The following is a 20183-nucleotide window of genomic DNA, read 5'->3' as shown; positions in this document are numbered from 1 at the left end:
GACAAATCTGCACGGTACCTAGAACACAGTGAGAGCCCAGCACACATTACATGTAAAACATTAGATACACTCAATGCTTATCGCTATTTTTGTCTGCCTAGCATCTGAACTCCCTTATAAGTTTGGGAACTTCCCCACTTTATGATTTCAGAAAGTCAAAGAGTTTCCCACATCTTAAATTTAAGAACCTCACACCATTTTATGATTTCAAAAGGTGAGACACATTTCCACATGTCCTGTATAGCCAGGACATAGGCTCCACCAAACAAAAAAAGCTCAGCTCAGAGTAGAAATGGGCAACTAACGAGAGGAGAAGAGACCAGAAGGAACTCTCTCTGATACTAACGGTGGAGCAACTGCAGGAAGGTCAAGTCCAGGGCAGAGGCGGCAGCACTTGGAGTTGGCGGGCTGCGGCGTCTGTTGGTCTGTCTCTGGATGGTACGGGCACCCTCATGGGAATCGTTGTGCAATGGGATTTCGGGCATTGTTTCTGGCTGCTTAGTCCTGAATCTGGTTCTCTAACTCTCAAAACAATTTGATGAGCCACTGAGCTCTATCCAATAGCCTTTTAAAATTCACAATATGCTTTAATTGGTTTTTACTGCCACCAAAAATTCTGACTTAAACAATCCATTCTCACTTGCCCCAATCTCACAGGGGGGAGAAAAGACTGTTTTTAATCTCTCCAAAGAAATACAAAAGTAATGTACACTTTCAACCAATGGATTTATCCTGTGAGGTCTTGAAAATATTAGTTTTATAAATTTTGGATAATTCCTCTAATTTAGAATATGAGAAATGTCTAATCTATTTTAGATTTACTTCTAAGGAACACAGTCAAGAAGAAGTAATGATACTGGAAAACGGCTATATGCAAAGGGGTAAGTACCACCACGGTAAACAGAAATTATCCCAACTTGTCTGAGACCAACCTTCCTGTACTCCCAAGAGCTTTCTTGCCAGTAGATTTTTCCTTGGGGTCCTATAACCAAGGGAATCCCTCCTCCTCTTAAGGATTATTTTAAAGACCAAATTTTTAAATTACCATCAAAAGGTCTTAAATATTCCTACTTGTCTTATCAAATAACTCAGCAAAATATCTGTATAATACAACCACTTAATTCTCTGTTGAAACAGTGCAGAGCCAGTCAGGGCCTGATTGCCACAGGCTAATTTTTCAGTACATAAAATAATCCTTTCCCTCTGCCAGATTTCTCTGCCTGGCCATTTTGTAGTTCAGTAATGCTCTTTCCATTGTTTAGAATGTTAAGCTTGAATCTGTTAATTTTACTATAGGTCAAAATAAATGTAATATAAAGATTGTGGGGATTAAGAAAATGGGGGTCTAAATTTTTTTTTTCATCCCAGGAACCTGCTACCATACAGAGTCAGAACTATGTTTTAATGAATAAAAGAGCAATCTAAACAAAAGAGCAATCTTTAAAAAGTGATAGTTTTTTTGGACTAAAAATCTGGAAAAAAGAATCAAGCATTTAGAAATGTACACTGACATCTAACCTATACTTAGCATATTAAAAACTCAGCAGAAAAAAAGTGAATTTTGAAAGAGATTTGTGAAAGAAAAAAAAAGGCCACAGAATTGTAGGGCTCATGACAGTCAGAGCTATGTTACAGGACAGAAGCTGTTGTGACCCCGAGAGTTAAATTACTCAAGGAACCAATTTTTTGATTCCTAGCTGAGTGATGTCATTAAAACAGCTTGCCCTTCAGTCAAAATAAAGTTAACTGCACACCACATGGTATTAATTCTTGGATTTAAAATAACAACTTTTAATACTCTTTAATAAAAAGTTTTATTTTATGATAATTTATAAATACCATGGACTTATCAGTGTAGAAAAAATCATCAAGAAAAGTAAAAATTTTTCATAGTATCCATAACTTGCAAGAAGTGTAAAAATCAGTATTGCCTATGTGTTGAGGGATGTTTCATTAATCACCAGTAATAATTTATTGGTTGTTATTTCCTGGCTGCTATTAGAACATAACTTATACTAAACACCGTGAACCTAAATTTATGCTATTTAACAATAACAAAAAAAACTGTTGCTTTTTTCTGGTCATAATCTACCTGCCCTAAAAGACACCATAATCCCTTATGGAAAACTTTCTTTGTATTTGGTCATATTAAAGGCAGCAGAGATCAAATTGCCAACATCCGCGAGAAACACTGGGCTGGATGAAGCACAAGCTGGAATTAAGATTGCCGGGAGAAACATCAATAACCTCAGATATGCAGATAACACACCCCTTATGGAAGAAAGTGAAGAAGAACTAAAGAGCCTCTTGATGAAAGTAAAAGAGGAGAGTGAAAAAGTTGGCTTAAAGCTCAATATTCAGAAAACTAAGATCATGGCATCCAGTCCCATCACTTCATGGCAAAAGCATGCAAAGACGGGCTCCATAAAGGACAGAAATGGTATGAACATGACAGAAGCAGAAGATATTAAGAAGAGGTGGCAAGAATACACAAAGAACTGTACAAAAAAGATCTTCATAACCCAGCTAATCACGAAGCTAACATACTCCCCATCAAAACAAGGGGCAAGAACAAAAAATACATGATACCCAAAAAAGAACAAAGAGAGAATATATGTATAAAGAGACAAGGTTTACAGCAAAATGGCAAACCTAAGACACACACTGCTATTTCCCCTTCTTCAAAACTGGCTGACACATGTAACAGGTGACAGCTCTGCAGAAGTTACTGAAAGCCACAGAAACCTCTAGATGGCTATTAGAACACAATGGGAGTTATCAGACCAAGCAAAATATTGCCATTTCTGGTTTAAATTGACAGGAGGCAGGTTACAGAGAAAAACTATTAAGGAGGGAAAAACAACAGTAGACTCACAAAGATTTACTGAGCTACTTATCTTACTTTTAAGGTTACATACAGTTTCATTTGGGCTTCCCCAGTGGCTCAGCAGTAAAGAATCCGCCTTCAATGCAACAGTCACGGGAGATGGAGGTTCGACCCCGGGGTCAGGAAGATCCTCTGGAGGAGGGCACGGCAACCCACTCCAGTATTCTCGCTTGGAGAATCCCACGGACAGAGGAGTATGGCGGGTTACAGTCCATAGTGCCACAAAGAGCTGGACATGACCGAAACAACTGAGCACTGAGCACATTTGCAGTTTCGTTTAGTCCTCATGACAAACTTGCGTGTCAGCCACCCAGTCGTGTCCAACTCTGCGACCCCATGGGCTAGTGCCCACCAGGCTCCTCTGTCCATGGAATCTCCCAGGCAAGAACACTGGAGTGGGTTGCCATTCCCTTCTCCAGGGCATCTTCCCAACCCAGGGATCGAACTCAGATCTCCTGGCATTACAAAAAACAAGTTTGCAGAATTTTAAAGAACCACCTTGCCAGAGTCATACATACATACAATCAGTGTGGAACTGGGGCTCTAACGTGGACCTGATCACTTTATCACTCCCTTTAATGTATTGAGCAATTCAACTGACCTAACCCTCTATCCATCCTCCCATGTAAATCCACCAGAACAGATTTTTTTTTTTAAATAAAAGTTTAATTATATAAGCAACAGCATGCCTCTAATTGAAAGTCTGGAAAATATAATGGATGTACCAAAAGTCTTATCTTTTTTTATTGCTTTTATAATTAGTATTTTAATGAACACCTTGTACATAAATCTCCGCACAGTTTTATTCCACATTTATAAAGCATTATAAGTGGAATTCTGGGTCAAATAGTGGGAATACAGTCTGCCAGAACATCTGACTTTAATATTGCGGAACTGAGGAAGAGATTATGGTTCCTTAAGAAAAACAGTTACGCCTTATTCTCCCGTTATCCACAATGCCTAGGCACATGAGCAAGTGTTCTCATGACTGCTGAACAGAGGTTTCTCTCCCCTTAGTACACAGTCTCTGAAGAGAGAAATAAACAGAGTTGGCTCTCAAATTAGAAGACAACAACTGTGCCAAATATCGAATTCATTAGTGGGCTGCATAACTCTTTTTAGGGAGAAAAGAATATGAACATTAACATTGCCATTCAATATATTTCCATGTGTCTAAAAGACTTTGGTATCTTATAGTATATTTTTAAAATACAATATTTTAGCAGGTATATAACATATACTGAAGACTGTTTCTCCCAGTTTATCTATATGTCTTAATCTGCTATTATCCATGGAAATCATTTCAGAACATGTAGAAAATTCAGAGAGCTGTATATTTTAATAATAACTAGATTTCTTTTACTTTGATTTTCTGTCAAAAATCATTATCGATTTTCATTAAGTTCTAATGATATTATAGCAGGCAATGTCCCCAGAAAAATGAAAAGGACTGACTACAAAACGACGTGCCAGCAGGCACTGAACTGGCACTTTCGATGTATTAATTTAACCTTTACAACATTACATTATATTATTATTGCTATTACTTCTATTTCATAGGTAAACTCAAACAGAGAAAGATTAAAGTTGCTTGTTTTGGGACTTCTGGTCCAGTGGTTAAGACTCTGTTTCCACTGAAGGGGGCACACTTACTTCCACTTATTTCCTGGCTGGGAAATAAGATCCCATATGCCATGCAAGTGGGGCCAAAAAAAAAAAAAGAAACTTGCTTGTTTTTTTTTTCTTGAATCTAGGTATTCTGGCCACTTTTTTTGATCCTAAGTATTCTGGCCATTACTTTGCCAACAAAGGTCCATACAGTCAAAGCTGTAGTTTTCCCAGTAGTCAAGTATGGATGTGAGAGCCGGACCAGAAAGAAGGTTGCACGCCGAAGAATTGATGCTTTTGAACTGTGGTGTTGGAGAAGACTCTTGAAAGTCCCTTGACTGCAAGGAGATCCAACCAGTCAATCCTAAAGGAAATCAGTCCTGAATATTCACTGGAAGGACTGATGCTAAAGCCGAAGCTCCAATACTTTGGCCACCTGATGCAAAGAGCCAGCTCATTAGAAATCAGACCCTGATGCTGCGTGAGATGGAAGGCAGGAGAAGGGGACAACAGAGGATGAGATGGTTGAATGGCATCACTGACTGAATGGACATGAGTTTGAGCAAGCTCTAGAAGATACTGAAGGATAGGGAAGCCTGGCGTGCTGCAGTACATAGGGTCGCATAATCGGACACGACTGAGCAAGTGAACAACAAATTCTGGTCACACTTCTCAGAACTACACAAAATTGACTCTCAATATCAAGCAAAAAGCATTGGATAGCTTTCCATGAACACTGGTGGTACAGGGCAGGATGACAGTATGCTTTCCAGAAAACACGATATTCAACCAATCCAAATGGACTATTCATAAGGTAAAGAGTTATTTATTATAGATCAAAAACTGTATCAAAATATGGGAGCATTCTCCAAACTTTGAGAAATACTAGGTCTAAAAAGCTGGAGAAAGATCAATGTAAGGTGGATTTCTAGTTAGACAGATCTAACCTAGTTAGACTAAAACAGAATTATTCACAAGTGTCAGGGCATAGAAGGAGTAATTAGTCCTGCCTAGGGCATTCAGAGAAGTAGAGAGGAGGAAATACCTCAACTACACCTTGAGTAACAGACTTCTAAGGGAATTTGTAAGTAATAGTCTGTCTCCCAAAATCACTCCCCACAGAAGGGTCAGGTTCTCACTGCTATGAAAACTGCTGCAGTAGCAGAGAACATGTCTCAGCACAAAAGAACCATCTTATGTTGGCTGGAGGAGAGTATGGGGTTGCAACACGTACAAGTGATCAAACCCCTGTCAACACTATGGGAACCACCAATAAGAAGGAGCCTATCTATCAAGCTTAATTTTATAGCCAACATAGCTACAAAACTGCCTTTATTTAACATACTTGTATTTAAATTCCTAATTTTAGAAAAACCTAAATTTTAAAACTAATGAGGAACTGGGGGTGGGGGGAGCAGACCTTCAGTTAAGCATGACTGGCCTTGACTCCTCCCTGAAACCTCATCTTAAAAAGTTAAAGGACATTTTAGAAATATAAAATCCATAAGGATATGAGAATGGGGAAGGACACAATGGCAAATAAGAGAAGTGAACAATATTCTGGATGCTAGAAATGTGGCAGTGGGGGAGAGGTAACTAAACTAACTAACTAGACCAAAAAAGGTGAAGTCTAAACCTGAAAGGAAGAAGTCATCAAGCTGATAAACACAGAAAGTAGAATAATGGTCACCAGGGCCTAAGGGTGGGGGTGGGGGGTTAATGAGCATTTCCAGGTTAATAGGCACAGAGTTTCAGTTAGGGAAGATATAAAAGCTCTAGAGATTAAGGGGAATACACTTAATGCCACTGAACTATACACTTTAAATGGTAAATTTTGTTATGTATATTTTACCATATTACCACAATTTTTTAAAATAAGCAGCAGCAAGATGACTCATGCTGGAGAGATTCAGGTACTGAAATCATGATGAAGACAAAAATGCAGGGTGCGGCTGGAAACTAGATGACTGGCTGAAAGTTCATTTAAGTGGCCTCACCCCAAAACCGATCTTCTCACCATCCCTGGTGAGGGCGGACCACAGACACTGGTCTTTGGGAAACAGGTCAAAACTGAATGCTAGACCAAACAATTACTGAAAAACAGGAGCACTGCTTGAAAGTCTGCGTTCTACATAGGCAGAAGGTTGTCTCCAAGAAGAAAAAGGAAATAACAGATTATCTGATTATCTGATGTATCCAACCATATTATAGTATATATTTGTCAGGGAATTGCAAATGAATTAGTAGGCACAAACTACATAAAATTTCAAACTCAGATAATTATTTGAGAAAACATAGGTTGGATAAGAAAATACGATCACAGTGAATCTTGTGACACAGCTGCAAGAAATTTTGCATAGTCATAAAAATTTAAATACTAAATAAAGAATTTACCCGCCCCCCAACCTGATATCCTATAAAAGGAAGAATAGAGAAGGAGAAATATGTATAAACGTTTGCAGGCAGCAGAAAGATTAAGATGACTAATCCTCACTTTTCTTAGAAGGAAGTGAGTAGTTACTGTCTAAAATAAAAAGCCAACAAAAAGTAGAACTGACTTGGAAAAATAAAGGCACAACAGAACAAACAGCTGAAAGAACTGAAATCAACCGCCCCTAAAGGCTAGGAACTGGATGTGAGATGAGAAGAGATGATGCCCTGCTTTTTTAATAAGCCTTGAATTTTTATAACTATATATGTACAAATATCATTCCAATTTTGAAATAAAAGTTCAGGGAGGCAAAACAAAATTGTAATGATGTTATTAAAAAGATCTAAAATGGTCTATATTGACTATACACCTTTTTTTTTTTTTCAAACTACTGTGTTAGCTTTCTGTAATTCTTAGAATCTTCAGTCACATTGAGGTCAACCATGCTACCTGCTGCTCTGCCTTTCAACGCTGCTGGGCATCACCAAAATAAGGCTCCAGCAGGAGGAAACAGTGCTGAAAATGCTGCCCGTGACCAGCATGCTTACCCACCAGGCAAGAACAGAGTGGTGGGGAAAAATCCTGATGCCAGGATGACCAGTGGAAGAGGAGGAGGAGAACAAGGAGGAAGACAACACAGGCGGGGAAGGCGTAACTGATGCCACGTGAACTGAGATGCCTTAAAACGGGACCGAGCAATGAAGAGTTTTTACATAGGAAAGAATGCTAAGGCTAGATAGATCACTAGAGTTTCCAGAACATGTCATCTGGGTGGTGTCTTTAAATACACAGTTCATTCTTGTTTATGCATTTTGCCCTGACCACACTGGTCATTTCTCCCTTGTTTATTTGGGATTTGAAGAACACATCCAAGCATCTCATTTTGAAGGCCTGATGACAACCATAACTGGGTATACACTTTTAGTGATAAAACTGATACTTTATCATGGCCTGGCAACTCTTGTTAAGTTTCATAGGTCTCGTCGCTTGCTGGGAGTTAGTTATACTGCTGTTAAGGTCTCTTTGATATCAGTGGCAGAAAAGAGTGTTCCCTCTCATCTGTGGCTGGTGGCTGGGTATCTGTTCCCTGGAAATGTCTGATGCTACTCTGAAAGCTCATGTTTTTGCATTAGCTAGTGGGAGAGGTGTCTCTTTTCTGGTTTGCCTCCTTCATTCTGTGGCTGAGACAGGTACTTCAACCTGGTGTATATTGGTTTCTAAAGAATCTGAATGAAGAATCCCCACAGCGTCATGCTCTACAGTGATGCTCAGTGAGTGTACTGTCCCATGAGCTGCTTCTGCTTCAGGCCGCCTTACCAGCGTTACTTGAACAGGGATGGATGCAGCAGTGGCTGGAGGGGACTGTGCCAGCAGAGACTCGTACTGTGAGAAGCTTGCTGGATCTTCATTCCCATTTGTTGGAACCAGGAAGAAAATGAGAACTGTGCAAACCAACCAGTGAACAATAACCAGCGTGTCTGAAGTAGCAACACTAGCCCTGTGGTGGGGGAAGGTGTGAGTGCAGCCCACCAAGCCAGACTTCAGCAGGGACGGTCTGCTGGCTTTCAGCCTTGCACAGGCCTTCAATTTTTCCACTCGGACATTTTTGTTGATTGTCTTCATATGCAATAACCTTACTGATCACCAGCCTCATCTGCCTTACTCTACCAGTATTTGCTAGGCATCAGTTAATGTCATTTTGGACGGGGACTGCCAAAATCCATGAGCTCTACCCAGCTGCTTATGATTTCTACATTTGCTAGCTAACCGTAAGGGCTGGGAAGGTGCTGGCAGCATAGAGGCCACACAGATGCACAGTGACCTTCAGAAGGGTAACTGGTAGTCCTGAAGACTCTGATACTTGCAGTGTTGCTGGCTGGAGTTGTCCTTCTTCTTCTGCGGCTCCTGTTTGAGCTGGTTATCGTTGCTCACCCAAGGGTTCCCTTGGCTCAAACGCCTCCTTTTTTCCCACCACAGGACCAGGCCCTTGGAATCCTGCCTCCCAAAATCACTGCAGCTGCAACACTGATGGGTCCTCAGTGGTGCCTGAAAACTGTGATTGAGCAGGCTTGGGCAAATGGCATCCAGAGCCCTGACCTTCACTGTAACTGGGAGTGCCAGTGATCTCTACGCTCTTGCTTTCCCTGTGTATACCTTACATCTGGCACTGCTCCTTTACTAGGCGTGACTGCAGAAATGCAAAACTTGGTCTACTGGCAAACTTACCCGTTTTTACTGATGGTCGTGGTACTGATAGGAATCCTGTCCTTCCAGATCTGCCAGTTGAAGTCCCTTTGTGCGTGTGCACGCTCAGTTGCTCAGTCATGCCCGACTCTTTAAAACCCCATGAACTGTAGCCCGCCAAGCGCCTCTGTCCATGGGATTCTCCAGGCAAGAATACCAGACTGGGTTGCCATTGCCTCCTCCAGGGAATCTTCCCGACCCACGGATCAAACCCGCATCTCCTGTAGTTCCTATACCGGCAGGCAGATTCTTTACCACTGAGCCCACTGGGAAGCCCTTCTGTGCCTTTATGAACATGTTTAAAATGACAAGTACCTTGCAGGCCAACACCATGTGAACTATGAACAGAGATCTGGCAAACAAGGCACCTCCACAGTTGTCCAAGGACACAGTGGCTGTATTAACTGCCCTGGCCTTCCCCTCGTGTTTATGTGCCCTTTCTGTGGACTCTGCGGAGACTTCTCCCAGTGACCTCTCAGCACCGCTTTTAAGCTGCATGTGTTTGACTTGTGTCCTCACCACGCAGACAGCAGCAGTTCGAGGCTCTGCTGCCCTCCCTGCATCTTCTGACCTCACTGCTGTCTGGCGTCTGTATATGTGTAAATACAAGTTCCTGGATACTTTAAAACCTTGGATTAAACAGAATGTGCTTTGTACATCTTTAAACAAAATGTATATTAATTTATTAAATCTGCTTGTTACTTTTTAAAAAAACACCTTTCTTATAGCACAATTCATGAGCTGATACAGTATGCAATTCACTGGAGAAATACTCTGGGCATGTAGCAATTCTAAAGCCTAACTGTTTAAAACCACTCTATAAACACAGTATTTTATTTATTCATTTCCCCCTAAGAATATATATTTGGATATATTTATATAAAGGCTTATATTATTTGTAACTCTTGGATCAAATCCAAATTTTGACATTTCGAATGACTAACATTTGTAAGCTCCAGTGATGGTAGAGCTGAACTTAAATAGTCTGAGTGTCAAATGATACAAATAGACAAACTGAAAGGCTACTCATGGAAAAATATGTAAAAGTACTAAATATGCAAAAGAAAACAGGAAACAATCTTATCTACAAGAACTGTACAACTTGCAGCTTTTTAAAAGTCACATTCTTGTGGGCACAAATTCACCAACTAAATATAATCTAATTAACATATTCCTTCTACACAGTTGAAACAAGAACTTCATTCCAGAAAAAGAAAATACTTCAAAGCACAAGATTAAAACCATGAGCAACTACATCAGAACCTACTGAATCTTTTTTTAATTAATAAAGTTCTTTTCACATAAAAACCATGAGACCTGGTTTGCTTTTCAGCAGTACTAAGGGGACAAAAGAGGACGAGATGGTCAGATGGCACCACCGACTCAATGGACACAAGTCTGAGCAAGCTCCGGGAGTTGGTGATGGACAGAGGGGCCTGGCGTGCTGCACTCCATGCGGTCGCCAACAGTCAGACACGAATGAGCGGCTGGGCTGAACTGAACTGAACGGACCGTGCTCATCTACAGCATATGGTTGCTCAACTTCATGTATCAGCTACCTAACAAATTTACAAATACTTAAATAACTATCACGAAGGTTTAAAAGCATTAAAATCATATGTGTTATACTGTTTATACTGTCCATATGTTCAAACAAGAAATAAAGAGAGCAACCAAAGAAAACCTCAAGCATTATTATACTCACGTATCAGAGAACATGACAGAGAGAAACGCCTGTAAGACAAGACTCCTTCACTCAAGGAGTCTGAGATTCAGCAGTGCAGAAGGGAATAAGAAGTGTGTGAGGTGCCAAGACCAAGACAGGAAAACGACTCATGAACAAACTAAATAAAAAACTAAATGACTGAGTACTAAACTACAAAATATAAAGGGTAAATTTAGAGAAAAGGAAGATAACAGTTGCCTTGACAAAAAAAGTAGGCACTGAAATGGTCTCAAAGAAGTAGAGAAGCATTTGAAAAAATAAACGAGAAAGATCAACGTCTCTGTCTCTCTTGTTCTCTCTCTCAATGTTACCGTATACTTAAAATTTTTCATATGAAATAGCAGAGGCAAATGTATGCAAAACTCAAAAAAGTAATCTAAAAGAGAACTGGCCCAGAAAAGGGAAAATAAATGAAGTAGTAAACAGAGGGAAAATTATCCACAAAGGAAAAAAAAAACCTTAACAACCATATATGCTGTATATCAATAAATGTTTGCATTATTTTGATTAGCTTCAACCCATTATTTGAGGGAAAATGAAAGTGTTACAATCTCATTTCCACAATAAGAGACTGACAAAACAAGTTTAAACAACAAAACTATATGAGATTTTCTGACTCCCAGCCCTACAATGTATCCATTACAATACTACACACTATCTTATGTGATAAGTATTTTACACTGGACTGACTTCATCACCAACCTCACTTTCTTATAACCAAAAACATTAGAATGCTCCAAAAAAAAAAAAAGCAGCAGCAGCCCATCTTAAAGTAAGTATGCTGTAATACACAAGCGCCAAATGGGTCTCAGTTAAGACCACAAAACTTTAACAACCAGAACGGTGGCCTTTCCAGTAAATTGGTATGTTACTATTCCAGAACTATTCCTCTAGCTAACAGGCCATTCTAATCGGAAGACAAGGGGAGGGTACTCCCCAAGTAACAAACTTCAGAGCTGCAGTCACAGTCCCATAAACAGAGCTTTTTCATCTAAATTATTTTGATTGTATGCTGACAGCTACCTAGAGACTGAAAATCAAAGAAAAATAATACAAATGAAACACTATAAAATAAACACAATCATGAAATGCACAAGTTACTATGCCATAGAGTTATTAGTTTCAAACTTACAAGCTTTCTCAGGAATCATAGTTAATATTACTTTTTACACCTAAACTATGGAGAAGGAAATGGCAACCCACTTCAGTACTCTTGCCTGGAAAATCCCGTGGACGGAGGAGCCTAGTAGGCTACAGTCCATGGGGTCGCAAAAAGTCAGACATGACTGAGCGAATTCACTTCACTCACTTCATACTTTATCACTGGAGAAGGAAATGGCAATCCACTCCAGTATTCTTGCCTGGAGAATCCCATGGACAGAGGAGCCTGGTGGGCCATGGTCCATGGGGTCGCAGAGAGTCAGACATGACTGAAGTAACTAAGCACGCACACCTAAACTAAAATTTTCCTTAAGTTGATAATATTAGTTTAAATGGTTATCCATGTTTACTATGTACCCAAGCCTAAATTAATATTCATCACAAACTGAAAAACACTCATTGTTCAAGCACCTGAGAGTCATGGTCCCTTACATTCTCTCTCATTTCTTTCTCTTTTCCAACATCTAAAGGCAAAAGAGTCACACTCTCCCATTATTAGTTCAGTTCAATCGCTCAGTCATGTCCGACTCTTTGCGACCCCATGAATCGCAACATGCCAGGCCTCCCTGTCCATCACCAACTCCCGGAGTTTACTCAACCTCATGCCCATTGAGTCAGTGACGCCATTCAGCCATCTCATCCTCTGTCGTCCCCTTCTCCTCCTGCCCCCAACCACTCCCAGCATCAGGGTCTTTTCCAACGAGTCAACTCTTCACATCAGGTGGCCAAAGTATTGGAGTTTCAGTTTCAACATCAGTCCTTCCAATGAACACCCAGGACTGATCTCCTTTAGGGTGGACTGGATGGATCTCCTTGCAGTCCAAGGGACTCTCAAGAGTCTTCTCCAACACCATAGTTCAAAAGCATCAATTTTTCAGCCATCAGCTTTCTTCACAGTCCCACTCTCACATTCATACATGACCACTGGAAAAACCATAGCCTTGTCCATTCGGACCTTTGTTGGCAAAGTAATGTCTCTGCTTTTTAATATGCTATCTAGGTTGGTCATCACTTTCCTTCCAAGGAGTAAGCGTCTTTTAATTTCATGGCTGCAGTCACCATCTGCAGTGATTTTGGAGCCCCAAAAAATAAAGTCTGACACTGTATCCACTGTTTCCCCATCTATTTCCCATGAGGTGATGGGACCAGATACCATGATCTTAGTTTTCTGAATGTTAAGCTTTAAATCAACTTTTTCACTCTCCTCTTTCACTTTCATCACGAGGCTTTTTAGTTCCTCTTCACTTTCTGCCATAAGGGTGGTGTCATCTGCATAGCTGAGGTTATTGATATTTCTCTCGGCAATCTTGATCCTAGCTTGTGCTTCTCCCAGCCCAGCGTTTCTCATGATGTACTCTGCATAGAAGTTAAATAAGCAGGGTGACAATATACAGCCTTGATGTACTCCTTTTCCTATTTGGAATCAGTCTGTTGTTCCAAGTCCAGTTCTAACTGTTGCTTCTTGACCTGCATACAGGTTTCTAAAGAGGCAGGTCAGGTGGTCTGGTATTCCCATCTCTTTCAGAATTTTCCACAGTTTACTGTGATCCACACAGTCAAAGGCTTTGGCATAGTCAATAAAGCAGAAATAGATGTTTTTCTGGAACTTTCTTGCTTTTTCAATGATCCAGCAGACATTGGCAATTTGATCTCTGGTTCCTCTGCCTTTTCTAAAACCAGCTTGAACATCTGGAAGTTCTCAGTTCACATATTGCTGAAGCCTGGCTTGGAGAATTTTGAGCATTACTTTACAAGCATGTGAGATGAGTACAACTGTGCGGTAGTTTGAGCATTCTTTGGGATTGCCTTTCTTAGGGATTGGAATGAAAACTGACCTTTTCCAGTCCTGTGGCCACTGCTAAGTTTTCCAAATTTGCTGGCATATTGAGTGAAACACTTTCACAGCATCATCTTTCAGGATTTGAAGTAGCTCAACTGGGATTCCATCACATCCACTAGCTTTGTTCGTAGTGATGCTTCCTAAGGCCCACTTGACTTCACATTCCAGGATGTCTGGCTCTAGGTGAGTTATCACACCATTGTGATCATCTGGGTCGTGAAGATCTTTTTTGTACAGTTCTTCTGTGTATTCTTGCCACCTCTTCTTAATCTCTTCTGCTTCTAAAAACCCTGAGCAGCAGCCAGGTCCCACCCCCTTCCGTGGGGATCCACTACTGAATTAACTGAATCTATCTGTTCAGGATACAGAAGGGTGTAACTAAGTTTTCTTTCAATATTTTTACCTGTGTTTTCACGCGTGACTGAGAGGAGTAAGGCAAAGGAGTTCTAAATGGAGGCACAAAAGAGCCAAAACAACCTTCAGCCCTCTAAGGCAGCTGTGGCACAATATGAAAGCAATGTACCTGAAGTGGAAGGGTCATAAGCCCAGCTCTGCCACCTAACATTTCTTAGTGACTGAGTTCTTTTGCTTAGTAACTCACCCTGCCATGTCCAGCCTAGCAGACGCTTTGGTAATATCCATGCTCTCAAACACCTCCACTAAACAGCCATGTATTTGTGGATGTGTTCAGTGGATCACTATTTCTACTTACCTTTAGATATATTATATGATCTTTAGCACACATCTTATTGATTATATCTTATATTAACATTTACTAGGCTCACATAAGAACCTATCACCAAGGAAATAATTGCCGTGTATATCAAAACCAACACACAAACTGGGATCAGTGTTTTATCAGTAATATTCAGAAAATCAATAATGAATAATAACACTCACTAAAAGTACCTCATTAGCCATTCGTGAATTTATTATTTTTAATTCTCTGAAAATGTTATCAGTTCATACAGAGAACATGGTCTTTTATGTATTGTTACCAATCTATTTCAATGATTACAGATCATGCTAATTGAATATTCGACCAACAAAATGGTATATTCTAATAGGATTAGACACCATTTAATTTTAATTACATTTCACCAGTAACTGTAAAAAAAGCTATACAAATTTCTGTAACTTACCAAAAATTAAATTATATAAAGTTCTTACCAAAAATTAAATTATATATAATTTGTATACAAATTATACAAAATTAAACTATACAAAGTAACTGTAAAAAAGGTCATACAAATTTCTGTAACTTACCAAAAATTAAATTAGACAAACTTCCCTAGTGGCTCAGATGATAAAGAATCCACCTGCAGTGTGGGAGACTTGGGTTCGATCCCTGGATTGGGAAGATCCCCTGGAGGAATGCATGGCAACCCACTCCAGTATTCTTGCCTGGAGAATCCCACGGACAGAGGAGCCTGGCGGGCTACAGTCCACGGGGTCGCACAGTCAGACACGACTGAGCAACCAAGCCCAGCACAGCACATACAATGTTTTACTGCTTCCCCCATAAAGTTTCATCTAAGAGCTGAAAGCAGTATTAACATTTACCAAGCAAAAGAATCTGCCTACAATGCAGAGGAGACGCAGGTTTGATCCCTGTGTCAGGAAGATCCTGGGGAGAAATCTATTCCAGTTTTCCTGCCTGGGAAATCCCATGAACAGGAGTCTGGCAGGCTACAGTCCATGGGGTCACAAAGAGTCAGAAATGACTGAATGACTAAACAACAACTCCTCCTTAAATATATTTAATAAACAGTATTAATATCTTATTAAAATTATTTCCACTGAAGAATACATATCAGTACTTTCCCAAATGATCAGCATAGTTGTAACTGAAGTGCTATTCTAAATTACTGGATAAACTAGAAAGAAAACTAAAAGTTAATTATAGTATCTTGAAATATCTGGGATCAAACCAAATGTTACGAACTCAAGTAAAACAACAAAATCAAACATACTCTTTGGAGATACAGAACAAAAAAATAAGACTTCTGGAATTCTTATTAAGATAATAAACTAAATTCTGAAACAATTCCAGAAGTGTTAATGCCAGAAATGACTCTTCTGGCTGAAGATAAATTTATGCAAAATAAGTATGTCTTAAAAGCCAACTCAAACAGTGCTAAAGTGAAGATAAAAGACATCTGAATATAACTTTACTGTCTCATAATTTTATTAAAGCACTAGGAGAAAAATCTAAGGTTAAAGTAAAAACATGAATCCAAGTAAATATGAAGGTGAAAACAAGAGAAGAAAAACTAATGAAACACTACTGGAACAGAAGGGGGAAGAGGATTCTAACTAACCAAAGATGAAAATAACAAGAAAAAAAAAAAAGATAACTAACTCATGTGCAAAAACATTTTTGGAATCTGCATTGAAAATTAATCATATAGAGCAATTACTATAAATATGAGGTCCCATCTACTATACTAAAGCATAAAGAGCTTATATCCCATTTTTCCATGCATACTCAATGAAGACTTTTCCTTCACTATAAATCCACAAAAGGTTTTTGTTGGTGCAATTTACTATGCCTATTCTCAGCCCAAGGGATATTTTTGTACCCAATCTCAAATTGGAAATGGGATGCTATCTGTCCTCAAAATGTCAAGTTATTGGCAGAAACACAGCTCCATGTCTAATAAGCACTTTTATGCTCCACTACAAGTCTTTTAAGTGGTGTTCTTGTTTAGATGTAACAGAGACCTGTATACTTTAAAATATAAATAAGAACTTATGGGATACATTGCTCACTGATGTAGCACATCTGAACCACCATTACTCATACCACTCTGAGCACTGAAGAAGGACACAGAGACACTGCTCTACCACTTGGCCACTTCCTGCTAGCTACTTCTGCCCAAACTCCTCTTAGGAGCCCAAAGGGAAATCTATTACCATTGCTGCAAAAGCTCACAGCTTGTGGACCACTGATAAATGCACTGAGGAGGGCTGACACGACAGAGGCAACCGCAACACTCGCTGTCAGCCACACAGCGGGGACCGCCTGTGCGGGCAGAAAGCTAAGGCCCCACCGCTGCTCCCCGGTGGGCTGCCTGTATAACCCTGGGGGCCGCAAACATAACGGGATTTCACTCCCACGATTAGGTTAACTTCAAGAAAGTTAACTTGTCAGGAGGAATTATCCAAGTGAGCCTGACTCACCACATAAACCCTTTAAATTTGGGTCTAGAAATGAAAGACAATTTTTAATGCATCTCTACTGCCTATAATCACAAGAGCTGCCTACTCTACCAGCTTTTTAGGGACTTCTGTAACCTAGCTCCAATCCTACCAATACAAAAAGAAAAGAAAAAAATTATATTATTGCAGGTCAAATAGTAATGCTATATCAGAAAGTTAAACATAAGTTTAACTACTTAAGACTCCAAACCTAGCATATTATTAATAATTCTGTTAGGCACTATTGCTCAGTACTCCTAAAATTCAAGTTTTTATCACAGACTTCATTTTTTAAAGACTCCATTCTAGAGAACTATCTAGACTGTTTAGCATGCAAGCTACAGTCCAGCTGATCAACACCAGTAGGTAAGTGCTAGACCACCAGGACAAATTAGACTGAGGATATTCAATGTACCATTTCTGCTCTAAGTTTTCACTAGTTCAATGCAACTGATTTCCTTGTTTTGTAAAGTATCACCTAAAGATTCTAAGCTCTGTACCACCTGGAAGGTATTTACTTAGCACTTATGAATGCCATTTCTTATAGTCACTTTTGCCAGAGTATATATTCTGAGATGAGAGACAAATTACGCAAAAAGCCCCTGCTCATTACTGCTCTTCAGCTCCCAAGGAACATCCCTAAATGCCTAGGGGATTTAGTCCTCATACTGTTACCAGGCAATATTGAATGAAGGCCTAGAATCAACAGGCTGGTGTGGGAGAACTTTCTCAGATATGAGGATTGAAAGTTGGGTTAGCACTTAAAAGATCTTGAGAGTAAGTGATGCCTTAAATTTTGTGCTCCTGGTGCCTCCTTTCTTTACACTTACTCCTGGCCCAGAGCTCAGCCAGGAATACTGCTAAACATCCTACAGTGCATAGCAGAGTTTCCCACAACAAAGATTAAGCTGGCCCAAAATGCTAACAGTGCTGAAGTTGAGAAATCCTGGTATAAAAGGAAGAATGCTAAATTAGAATCCTACCTTTATAATTTATCACCTAAATGACTCTCAGCAAATTATGTAACTTCTCTAAGTTTCCTCACGTATAAAATGGATAACATGCTCATGTTGAAGGATTTAGGAGGATAAATTGAGATAGACACTTTTAGACACTTTACAAATGGTTAGTTGCCATTCTTCAGAGTGAGTACAAAAATCTTCTCTATCAGAGATAGAGCCCTGGACCTCTCAAAGATTACTCCAAAATATGAATGAGACATGGTACTGTAATTGATTTATTTTCTGAATCTCCTATCAAAGTCTAAGCAACTTGAAGGCAGTTCAGTTCAGTCCCTCAGTCGTGTCCGACTCTTTGCGACCCCATGGACCCCAGAGGTCTTACCTTACTGGACTTGGTATACTCAGCCTCTACAAGAAAGTAAGCACTGAGTAAACATCTGCTAAATGACCAAATGCACAAATAAGCTCTAAGTTATCTACCCAACATAATAAAGCAGTCACCGCGTTGCCCAGTGGAAAATTACCAAAGAGTGTAAAAACGTGTAACTCATGTCATGAAGAAGTTTTGAATAGTAAGAGATATCTAACAACAAAACAAAATATGTAGAGAGATTTAACAAATAGGTACTCAAAAAAAGCACTTGGGTAAAATTCACATGAACAGCTAAAATCACAAATAAGTATTAGTGGGATGCATGAAAAATTAGAGTTAAACAGATATAATCAGGGAAAGGCCTGTGTTTAATTAGTATAATCCATCAGAGTACCTGCTGCTAGTATCTTCCAAAAGGCAATGGTACAGTACACTTAGAAGAACAAACATCAAAATGACAAGTGATATCATTTGTCATTTTAACAGTACTCAGCTAAATTTCATAATTCAGATGATGGTAGTATATTTTAACAGGTTCAAAGGTCACTTTAAACAATTTTTAAAAACACACTAGATTTTAATAAAAGTTTACCAAATTCCTGACATCCACAATCCATTTTAACTATTTTAAATGGTCTGAGACAGAATAAGATCAAAAAGGATGATGCTCAACTGTCTGAATATGCTGCTGAAAAGGCTGAGCTCAAGCATACCCAAAGTGTGCAAATGCACAAATGTAACAATTTTTTTGAACCAACAATTTTAGAAAAATAGCAGTTCCTATCTAAAGTTTATACAAATTTAAGACACTGGGTTTGCAACTGTCAGCAGTTTTAAGATCCCTTTCTAAAGTAATAGTCTCCTTCTGTTTTGCTTGGTATCTTAATTTGCCTTTAGTTTCAAAACTAAGTTTGCCAACACTATTCCTCTCAAAACCTCAGGAATTCCATTACTAGTTTTAAACTAAATTAAAGGAAAATAGACCCATTCAACCCATGGCAGAAGTATGCACAAAGTGTTTGTTGATGCTCATAAATAGACTGAGAAATTTAGACATGTCTGAAGGACAACGGCTCTATAGTCAACGTTGGTTTGCTCCACCATGGAATCAAACAGGAAGAGAATTACTGCTACCACTTCAAGTCAGACCAGCACAGATACCTTTACACCAACTGAGATACAATACACAGAACATTCTCTTTAAATCAGAGCCTTAGTATATGTTTCCACTTCAGGGAAGGATGGTTAGAGTACTCTTTAAAAAAGTACACATGAAGCCAAGATGTTTCTAGAATCCCCCCCAAAAACAATGCTAAAAATGCCCTCAATGCTGCCCCCTCAGTGGACCCTCCCCTCAAAAAAAGAACAAGCTATAAATACCTGACAAAAAGATGGTTCTCTGTCTTACCACTGGAAACCTTTTCCATTTTATATCACGACTCACAGATTCTATAAATCTTTCTGACAATTACAGGTATTTTCATACTCAACCCTCTCAGTGATCTCCTTCAAATCATGATTCATCTCAAATCACCTGAATCCCAGGTATCAGGATCCTGTGAAAGGTACCAGTAAAAGAGGAAAGTACTTGAAAGAAAGGGAAAGAAAATCCCATTTCCTGGCTCTCTCTCTTACTCTGTCCCAGTACTGCAGAGCAGAAACAAATGGAAGGAATAAAAGCACCTTAAGCTCATCCTATTGCTATTTCTCATTTTCTTTTAACCCTAACTCATTCATTCCTCCCCAAGCA

At 39.4% G+C, this 20183-nt stretch overlaps 1 protein-coding gene and 1 pseudogene across 4 annotated transcripts in view; one reads left to right on the top strand and one right to left on the bottom strand.

Annotated features, from left to right (window-relative positions):
* FRS2 (fibroblast growth factor receptor substrate 2) overlaps window positions 1-20183 on the bottom strand; it is a 101663-nt gene that overhangs the window by 57783 nt on the left and 23697 nt on the right. The gene's annotated exons all lie outside the window — the stretch shown is intronic.
* The window catches only part of LOC122427829, a 36672-nt pseudogene continuing 23858 nt past the window's right edge, over window positions 7370-20183 (top strand).

The sequence above is a fragment of the Cervus canadensis genome, chromosome 25, assembly GCF_019320065.1.
Source record: "Cervus canadensis isolate Bull #8, Minnesota chromosome 25, ASM1932006v1, whole genome shotgun sequence".
Classification (NCBI taxonomy): Eukaryota; Metazoa; Chordata; class Mammalia; order Artiodactyla; family Cervidae; genus Cervus; species Cervus canadensis.
The sequence above is the reverse complement of the archived record's forward strand: the minus strand, read 5'-3'. Positions and strand labels throughout refer to the sequence as shown.